Source organism: Nuphar pumila, chromosome 13 (genome assembly GCF_984573655.1).
Source record: "Nuphar pumila chromosome 13, dmNupPumi1.hap1.1, whole genome shotgun sequence".
Taxonomy (NCBI): domain Eukaryota; kingdom Viridiplantae; phylum Streptophyta; class Magnoliopsida; order Nymphaeales; family Nymphaeaceae; genus Nuphar; species Nuphar pumila.
The window spans coordinates 3,693,979-3,704,257 of record NC_143261.1 but is presented as its reverse complement, the minus strand read 5'-3'; the positions used below and the strand labels follow the sequence as shown (position 1 = coordinate 3,704,257).

The following is a 10,279-nucleotide window of genomic DNA, read 5'->3' as shown; positions in this document are numbered from 1 at the left end:
AAAGAGAATTGATTATATGGGAAAAAATGAAGGGTCATTTTGAGCAATGAAAGAGGCCTCCTTGAAACTTTAAATGTTACCTGAAACCCAACGTACCTTGAAACCCAATGTTACATTGAGCCTTGTGACATCATTATTCATTTATGGTGCCTAACTCATTACTCTCCCTCAAGCTGGGAAGCATATATATTATATGTTCCCAGCTTGCTCAAAGCATAGCGAAGTTGATCTTTTGGCACAACTTTAGTCAAAAACATCAGCTAATTGTTTTGAGGTGGAGATGATGGGAGTTGATATCTCTTTATTTTAAATTGTCCCTAACAAAATGACAATCAACTTCTATGTGTTTTGTTCTTTCATGAAAAACTGAATTTGCTGCTATATGGATAGCTGCTTGATTATCACAATAAATAGGCATAGGAGTTTTAACTTCAAAGCCAATTTCTTCTAACAAAGCTTCAGTCCATGTTAACTCACATGCAGTTGTTGCCATAGCCCTATACTCGGCTTCGACACTTGATCGAAATACAACTTTTTGTTTTTTGCTTTTTCATGCAACCAAATTACCTCCAACAAATACACAAAGACCCGTGGTAGATTTTATATCCAATGCACTGCCAGCCCAATCTTCATCAGAATAACCATAGACATCTACCCTTCTATTTATTTTATACCAAAGGCTTTGTCCTGGAGCTTTCTTGATGTATCGTAGAATTCTGTCAATTGCATTCATATGAGTTTTTTGAAGATTGTGCATGAACTTACTTACCTCACCAACAACATATGCTATATCTGGTCTAGTAGCTATGAGATAAATGAGTCTGCCAACAATTCTTTGGTATTGCTTGACGTCTTCTATTGGCTCCTCATCAGCCTTTTTGAGCTTGTGATTTATTTCTATGGGTGTATCGGCTGGCCTTGCACCCATTTTTCCTGTCTCATTCAACAGGTCTATTGCATATTTTCTTTGAGACAGGTATAACCCCTTTTTAGAATGCCGATTTTTATACCAAGAAAATATTTCAGTTGTCCCAAATCTTTAATATCAAATACTTCATGTAAATACTTTTTGACATCTGTAATTTCATCATTATTATTGTCGGTAATAATAATATCATCAACATAGATGAGCACAATAGTGATATGTTGAGTATTTTTCTTTACGAAAAATGAGTTATCAGAAACACATCTTTTAAATCCATTCTCTTTCAAAGCTTGGCTCAACTTTGCATACCATGCTCTCGGAGATTGTTTAAGTCCATAAATGGCCCTTTTTAGTCTACAAGCAACATTTGATTTATTATAGCTTGAATGCCCTCGTGGTACTTGCATAAAAACTTCTTCATTGAGATCTCCTTGAAGAAAAGCATTTTTAACATCAAGCTAAAATAAATCCCAATTTAAATTGCAAGCAATAGACAACAAAATTCTAACAGTTTTCATTTTTGCAACAGGGGCAAAAGTTTCAGTATAGTTTATACCTGTTGTTTGAGAATATCCCTTTGCAACGAGTCTTGCCATGAAACACTCAATGGTTCCATCACTTTTGTACTTAACTTTATACACCCATTTACAACTGACAAGTTTTTTATCTTTAGGAATGTCAACAATTTTCCAAGTATGATTCTTTTCCATTGCCTTGAGCTCCTCATTCATAACATCACACCATTCTTTCTTTTTACAAGTTTCTTCAAATGTATCTGGTTCTTGTATATTTGAGACCTTAGCAAGATAAGCAAAATATTTTTGTGACACGTGAGCATAGCTCAAATATTTTTCAATTGGATATGTCACGACACTATAAGTGACAAAGTCATGGTATCTTGTTGGCATCCGAATAGTTCGTTCGGACCGCCGAACAGACCTATTTTCATCACCAACATTCTCAATTGAATTACCTTCATCAAGCTCAACATTTTCTCCAACCTGGTTTTCACAAGTAACCTCACATTCTTGAGTTATATTAGGAAAAACAAATCCTGGTTTTAAAGCTTGCTCCCCCTGAAATTCTTGCCCTTGTTTTTCAAAAAATGATTTCTCTTCATCAAATTTCACATCTCGAGAAACATAAAGCTTTTTGTTTGCGACATCATAGCAGTGGTATCCCTTTTTAGAAGAGTCATAACCAATAAAAATACACTTGATGGCTCTATGTTGAAGTTTGTTTCTGTTGGAAGGATGTTGTCAGACATAAGCAATGCAATCAAAAGTTTTCAAATGTTTAATAGAATGTTTTCTTTCATCAAAAACTTCAATTGGAGATTTGAAATTAAGAATGTGAGTGGGCAAACGATTTATAATATAGCTTGCACTACTGACTGCATCCGCCCAAAAAGTCTTTGGGACATTCATTTGGAATAGAAGAGATCTTGTTACTTCAAGAAGATGACGATTTTTTCGTTCTACGACTCTGTTTTGTTGAGGAGTGCCAACATAAGTTGTTTCATGTTGCATTCCATGCATATTTCTGAAATTTATAATTTTTTCATTCATATATTCTGTCCCATTGTCTGTCCTTAAAATTTTTATTTTGCAGTTGTATTGTGTTTTAATCATAGTATAAAACTTTAGAAAATAATCAAACACTTCATCTTTTCTTCTTGAAAAATATACCCATGTGACTTTAGAAAAATCGTCAATAAAGGTTAGATAATATTTGAATCCATCATAAGAAGTCACATGCGAGGGCCTCCAAACATCAGAGTGAACAAGTTCAAAAACATGAGATGACACCGTTTCTGATTGAGGAAAAGAAAGTCGGGTCATCTTATCATATTGACACACTTCACAATTGATGCAATCAAAAAATAAATCAGGTTTTAACCTTTTCAAAATTGAGCCTGATGGATGCCCAAGTCTCAAATGCCATGCTTTTCCTTCATCATATCGATTGATAAGAAATGCCTTATTTTCTCCATCCAAAAAATAAAGCCCCTTTGATTCCTTCCTCTTACCAATCGTCCTCATTGTCTTGCGATCCTGAAATATAACCTCAGTAGGAGTGAATATCACATTACAGTTCAAAGTATGAGTAATCTTACTAACTGACAAAAGATTCAAAGTTAGACTTGGAATATATAATGCATGATCAAGTTGTTTTTCAAAAAACTTTACTTCACCCCTTTCGATGATCTCCATATGTGAGCCGTTGGCAACAACAACTGGTCTAATACTGCTAATATTTTTAACATTCTCCAGACATGATCTTTTTCCAATCATATGATCAGAAGCTCCAAAATCAATAATCCATGAGCAGTTTGAGGAATCAGTTATAAAGCAAGAGCAAGACATACCTGCTTCCTTGGAGATTGTAGCTGTCATATTGCATTTGGTAAACTCCTTGAGGATTTGAGTCATTTTTTCAACAGTTAAGGGCTCTTCTTTAGAATCTGACTAAGTTATGTTGGCTTCAAGATGATCCTGATTATTGTTTCCTTTTGAAAAAAAAGGTTTTTTATTTAACTTCCAACAACGATCCTTGGTATGATTGTCTTTCTTGCAATAGGTACATAATAACTTTTTCTCTTTAAATTTTTTGTGGTTTAGATCATATGAGAACTCACCATTCTGCCTTTCTTCACGTTTCAGGACAAGAGCAGACCTGTTGTTGTCAATTTCTTCATTTTTATTATTCATGACTTTTCGACGTGTCTCTTCTCTCATGATGGTGGTGCACGCCAAACTTAATGTAGGAAGTTCAAGGGTCATTAAAATTTGACTTCGGACTTGTTCATAATCTTGTCCAAGCCCAGCTAACATTTGAAAAACTTTATCCTGCTCACGCCACTTTTGAAAAACAATTTGGTCAGTAATAGGTGGAATATGAGAATCAAACTCATCCCACTTGCCTTGAAGCAGACCAAGATATTCAGTGAAAGATTTTTTTTTTTTAAATTATAAATTTCTTGAGCTAACTGATACCTCCTCCCGACATTATATTGTTCACCATATAGATTTTTGGTTGCATCCCACACAGCTTTAGATAAATCAAGAAAAATAAACTCATTGGCAATACGTGGTTCTATAGAATTAAGGAGCCACGACATAACCATGTGATCGTTAGACTCCCATTCTTCATATTTGACATCATCATCAGTAGGTTTAGGTTTTTTTTCATTTACATAACCTAATTTTCCTTTACCACTAAGAAATAAAACAACAAATTTTGACCAAGGAAGATAGTTAAAACCATTTAAAGGTACCATAGTGATTTTCAACGAAGGATTGACTTGCTCTTGAATCACCACCGCTTGTTGAGAGGATTGGGAAGACGACGATCTTGATTCGGCCATTGACTATGCTATCACTTGATCAAAAAACATGAACCAAACAACCTGGCTCTGATACCATGTTGAAAAGCATACCATTCATGCAAACATGATAAAGAAAAAAAAGAAAGTATTTATGTGGTTCGGTCTTAGAAGACCTACATCTACAGACACCAAAAGCTTGATTTCCATTATGCAACTTCACCTATATATATATATATATATATATATATATATATATATATATATATATATATATATATATATAGGTAAAACAAGAAAGAAAGAGAGACAAGGAAAGAGAATTGATTACATGGGAAAAAACGAAGGGCCATCTTGAGCAATGAAAGAGGCCTCCTTGAAACTTTAAATGTCACCTTGAAACCCAACGCCACTTTGAAACCCCAAATGTCACCTTGAAACCCAATGTTACCTTGAGCCTTGTGACAACATTAATCATTTCTGGTGCCTTGATACAGCCAACTCATTACATCCTCATTTAGGTTATATTTTTTCCATTAGGTCTCCGCAGACCATGTATCAGAGTTTGAGCATTAAACAGTGGATAACAACACAAACCAAAGGATTTGCAAGACACCAGAGATGAGAAACACCATATCCCCATGATCCTAAGCTTTCTGAACCAATGTTATCAGTATCGGTATCGGCCCTGAATCGTTGGGCCACCGATTCAGCTGTATCGGCCAATACCGATACTCGAGTGAACCGTTCTGTATAAAACCAGAAAATAAAAAAAATATAGTGTGTCAATCATAACGTGATAAGCGTTAAAACCATTAAAATAATATTAAAATTTTAAATTTTAGTATTTTTTGCATTTATTTAAAAAATAGCCGGTTCAAGGTGAAGCATATCGATTTTCTGCCGACAGGCCGACACACACCGATACCGATAACATTGTTCTGAACATAACATTTTTCATGTAATTTTTTAAATAAGCAGCCTTTCTGGGAATATAAGGAGCAGTTGGATAATGCCCAGGAACAAAGCATTTCATTGAATTCACTGATCACAGCTCCACAACTAGTAAGAGCTCTACACTCCAAGTACTGTCTTGTTGATTAGTGATTTCATGGCTACAACAGAAATTCACCTGACGTTAAATTGTCGGTTAAAGGGACAAGATAGCTATTATCCATCTGAGCTCTCATCAGATTCCAGCAACATGGGAACCGCAGCACAGCAAAACGACTCACGGTCCTTGAGAAGAAGGCAGCTACCATCTGAATTCCATTTCAGGTCAGTGATCATGAACTGTGGCAATGGAATATTTACACAGCATGCACCAGAGGGTGTCCACATATATATGTGGGAGCTTCCAGTGCACAAAACCAGGCGACTACATGTTGGATCCCAGGCTGCTGCCCTAATTGGCTCCTTCTGTACCAAGATTGCAGCAAGTTCAAGATGGCATATGTCCCATATCCAAAGAACAGTCGGCATGCTGTCGTTACAAGTGAACAGATACTGACTATCTTTACACCATGATAACAGGCCTGAAATAAAAAAGTACAACTTGAGAGAGGGGTGGGTGGGGGGGTGGGCTATTGACATCATTGAACTCCTTGCATGGGACTCTAGCACTGGTAACTAGATTGACATTCCATGTCTTATTAAAGAAAATACAGAGCATAAAAAGTACCCATGTAGAGCAAAAACATTGAGGAAAAGAAAAAAACAAAATTATATGCTAAAACATGTGGGAAGGAAAATTAACCAAGAAGCTCTCATGCAATGAAAAATAGTTATCAAGCGATACACATGAACAAAGAGATGTTCACATGCATACACATGCAAACGTCCGAATCTGTGGGTGTTGTATGAAAAACAGGAGTTAAAGGTAGAAAAAACTAAGTGTTCAGATTCTTAAAACTCTTCAATATAATAGGGATTTCATCTTGAAAATTTGGAATACAAGGCCACTAAAAGACTAAAAGTTAAAGCATGATACTCGTGCTTTTAGCACTTTGAACTTTTTAAAGGGCAACAAGAGAATATGTACAAAAAAATACAAATGCAGAAACAAAAGGGCCACCTAGACATATATGAAACATGACATAATAGCATGATTACTGAAGATACCAGAACACATTTTCTGAATTAAAAGAACACATGGTTAACTAACTTAGGTTGTTTACAAAGCCAATAAATCTTTGAAAATGATCAGGCCAATATTATATATTTAGCTGGCAAAATTACACAAACTGTTGATCATTTTTTACCATATATCCATAACATTATCATATAGACAGAACGGACAAAATAAGATGCAGATTAGAGATGCTGAGACATCAGACAGGATCTGAAAACAGATGCTTCTACAATTACAAAGCCAGGTGATCTTTTAAAATCAAAAGGCTATGATACTTTTGCAAAAGTATTGCTGACACCTATTTTAGGGGTTTGAAGCATTAGCATAAAAATTACACAGCTTGCACCTCAAATAAATCTCAAAAGAGTTAGTGCAAAATAGTTGCTTGTATATTTAAAGGGCATACAAAATCATTTATGGTACTATCCTCACTCTTATTTCCACTGAGCTGTTATTCAATATAGAATTCTTAGAATTTGACATCTCTCACCATTTAGTGTGAATGTCAAGTTTATTCTATCTCAAACCTGAAGATAAAAATAAAAACACCATATGCAATTGCAACTAATTAGTGGATGGTTCAGAGACTCACCGACACCTTGCTTTGGATTTGGTTTATCTGGAGGTGGTTTTAGGTAAGGTAAAGCAATTGGAAACTCCATTACTTTGTATCTAACTCGGAAGTGGCTTTCTGAAGTATTCTCTGAAACACCAAGAAGAAAAGTATAATTAGTTAATAGCAAGAAATCATAGCAATTCATATCAACATCAAGGTAAAAAGAATCACAGGAAAACATAACCAAATGACTGTCAGATTTCTTTATAAATATTTCAAAGGATTTCCTTTATCAGGATTATTAAAGACCTAACAAAGTATATTATTTTATACAAAGATGTGAAAGATCTGTTTTATACCCTTAAAAAGCAATTAGTTGAAGAAAGACAGCGTCCAATCCAAAGAGGTCATTATGAGTAGCCAAATTCTTGGAGAAAAAAGACGGCCACTGTAACGGGAAACTACTACAAAGATTAACTTTGAGTAAATAAAAGAATCAATCAGATCCAAACGAAGATCAAATCCGGATTTTGGGTATGTCAAATGCCACCTAATCAGCCATCAACAGAAGTAAATTCTGCATGCCTTTCCCCAATTAAAATAAAGACAATAAAATGTTAAAGTGGTGTTAAATCCTGCAAACAATGCATTGTCTTGTTTGTAGGCAGAGCTTGAACTCCCATATAAAAGAAAAGAACTAATTAATACAATTGCTTTAGAAAAAGGAAAAAAATAAAAGCTTACCAGAACAGTTACTTGATATATTATGAGGAAAATCATCATCAAGACACAGTTCTGACATATCAAGTTGCCAAGGCTCGTCGACCTCCTGAACAGTGTGCAAATATACAATCATAAGTTCTAATGGTGATTAACTCATGCAAAATAATAAAGCCATCTAGACAGTCATTTCAACCTTGAAAACAGTGGCATTGCAAGGCCCTCGAACTGTGGGTACATGCACAAACTCAGCAAAGATTTTCCATGTAAGGTGATTCAAGGTTCTTAACATTTGATCATAACTGCCAACTGCTAGAAACTGGCCGCATGGTGACCAGGCAACAGTTTTTACACCCAATGCACTTTCATATGCTTGATATTTAAACAAGCACCTCCCATCAGGGGAATAAACAAGCACCTGAATCAAAACACAGAAAAAAGGGTCACATTTGACTAGGCGAATTCTCTCAAGATAAGTAGGATGTAAGGTATTGCACAGTATAAATTGGAAACACCAAGAGGGTATTAAGAACCTCAGCTTACTCCCTAATTCACAACATGCTACATAACAAAAACGTGTGTTGCCAATGACAGAACAGGAAGCCTTTATTATATTATACCAGGGAAAGAAGCTCCCACTAGGTTGCATCTTAAAATCCAGTGAAAAGTAGAATGTGGTAAAATAGTTATTACCTTATACTCGAGAGGACAATCCCATATCACAATCGCACTATCATTAGGTGACCATTCAATATCAGCTAGGTCCAATGTATCAACAGAGAAAACTCCCATTATTTCCCATGTGTGACAAGACAACAGGTTTATGTAATCCTTGCAATCTTGCCGTGTGCATATTGCAGCAAACTTGCCATCTTGGGTGAATGACACTCCCTTTGAAGCATGCTTTGGCCATTGCACATGCACACAAGCAGTATTCACCAGGGACCAGACAGTAAGCCGTAACTGAAAGTCTGACGTAGTGAGAATATGCCGGCTATCTGGGCTCCACCTTGCATAAGCGATACCAGCAGAGCCTTCATCTATTTTGCATGTCCATTCAGGTTGTGTCAATGACCATGCCTGGGCCATTGGTCTCTTGTAAAGACTACAAAGAATGTACTCTGAGTCAAGAGCCCATTCAATGTAGCTTATCTTGTCCACACATGAATACAGTTGTACAACCTGCACAAAAGTCGATCCAATATTTCAATGTAACCATAGCACATAATTTAGCTTCTGAATTAATGCCCCCACCACCAAGTGCAATTTTTTTATGAAATAAAACCTACATAAGTTAGAAGATTAAATTCACATTGCGCATCAGCAAAATAAAAATAATCAAAACAACAAGCTTCTAAAAAAAGCAGGAGAAACCAACAAATAGTTGGTTGGATCGTTGGAGTAATCTGCCAAGAAAATCGAATCATAACAAATGAAAAAGTAGGAGATATAACAATCAGAAAGATGATTACCATGCACTTCTAATGGAGAATTTTGTCAATCATAACAAGTGACAAGGTAGGAGATATAACAATCAGAAAGATGATTACTATGCACTTATAATTGAGAATTTTGTCTCTAAGAGAGGAGAGCTTTGAATGATCAATCAAGGACAAAAACAGCAAACCATGACAACAGGCATTTACTTTATTCTCAACAAAGAAGAAACTGACCATATGTTTCTTACAAAGATCATCGTCATTGACATTAACATCAAGCTGGCAACTTATATCAATGTCACTATTTATCTGAACTTTATATATATTTCAGCTGAAATCTTCCTTACTGAGTTACAGACAATGCAATATGTCTTGTGATGTAATGGAAGCAGGTTACCGGTCTATGTTCTTTTAGTGAGACGTGAATTATACCGGATTTTTACGCATATTGCTCTTTTCCACATCTATATATCTCTTTCAAATTACAACAACCATCAAATCCAAGTCCCAAAAAAACAATAATATAAGAAACAAAACAGCATCAAACCAATAGTGGAATTACCCCAAATAACTCCGGCGGGTATCTATAAAATCTCACTTGCCCTGTTTCTTACCTTCCGGTGCTTACAAGGTTTACACAAATATTAAAAGCAATCTCGAAAACTATAAAACCATATACACGATCATTTGGTTCTAGGCTTCTAGCAGGGGGAGCCCAAAAGAAAAAAAATCTTCACATTGTCATCAAGATTAAAGTGCCAAAAATGCTAACATGGTGATTTGGGTAATCGTGTATATGCACATAAGCAACAAATCAGCAGTGATGAGTTCCAATTTGTTGAAGAAAACAGTGTTTGAAGAGGAAAAAAGGGTACCTTGAGAGAGAGAACATCTCGGATAACTAGCCGATAGTCGACAGCGATAGCGAGGAAGCGCGAATCGGGGGAGAAGCAACAAGGGCCGGTTTGTTTGTAAGAATCTGTGAATTCCATGTGAAGAAACAACGGGGTTTCTTCAGATATGCGATTTCCGAACCACCCAACTCGGCATTCCTGAGATGTTGGTGAGCGAGATGCCAATGCCGATCTTAATTAAGGCAACGAAGAAGGCGACAACAGATCGCAACAGGCCCCCAGGTGCAGGAAACAACGAGCTCGCGTGAATGCTGCACTGCTCTACTGTG

General features: G+C 36.0%; 1 pseudogene; it reads right to left on the bottom strand.

The window, feature by feature from the left end:
- Positions 1–5,420: 5,420 nt before the first annotated feature.
- On the bottom strand, positions 5,421–10,088 carry LOC149817552 (uncharacterized; annotated as a pseudogene).
- Positions 10,089–10,279: the final 191 nt, after the last annotated feature.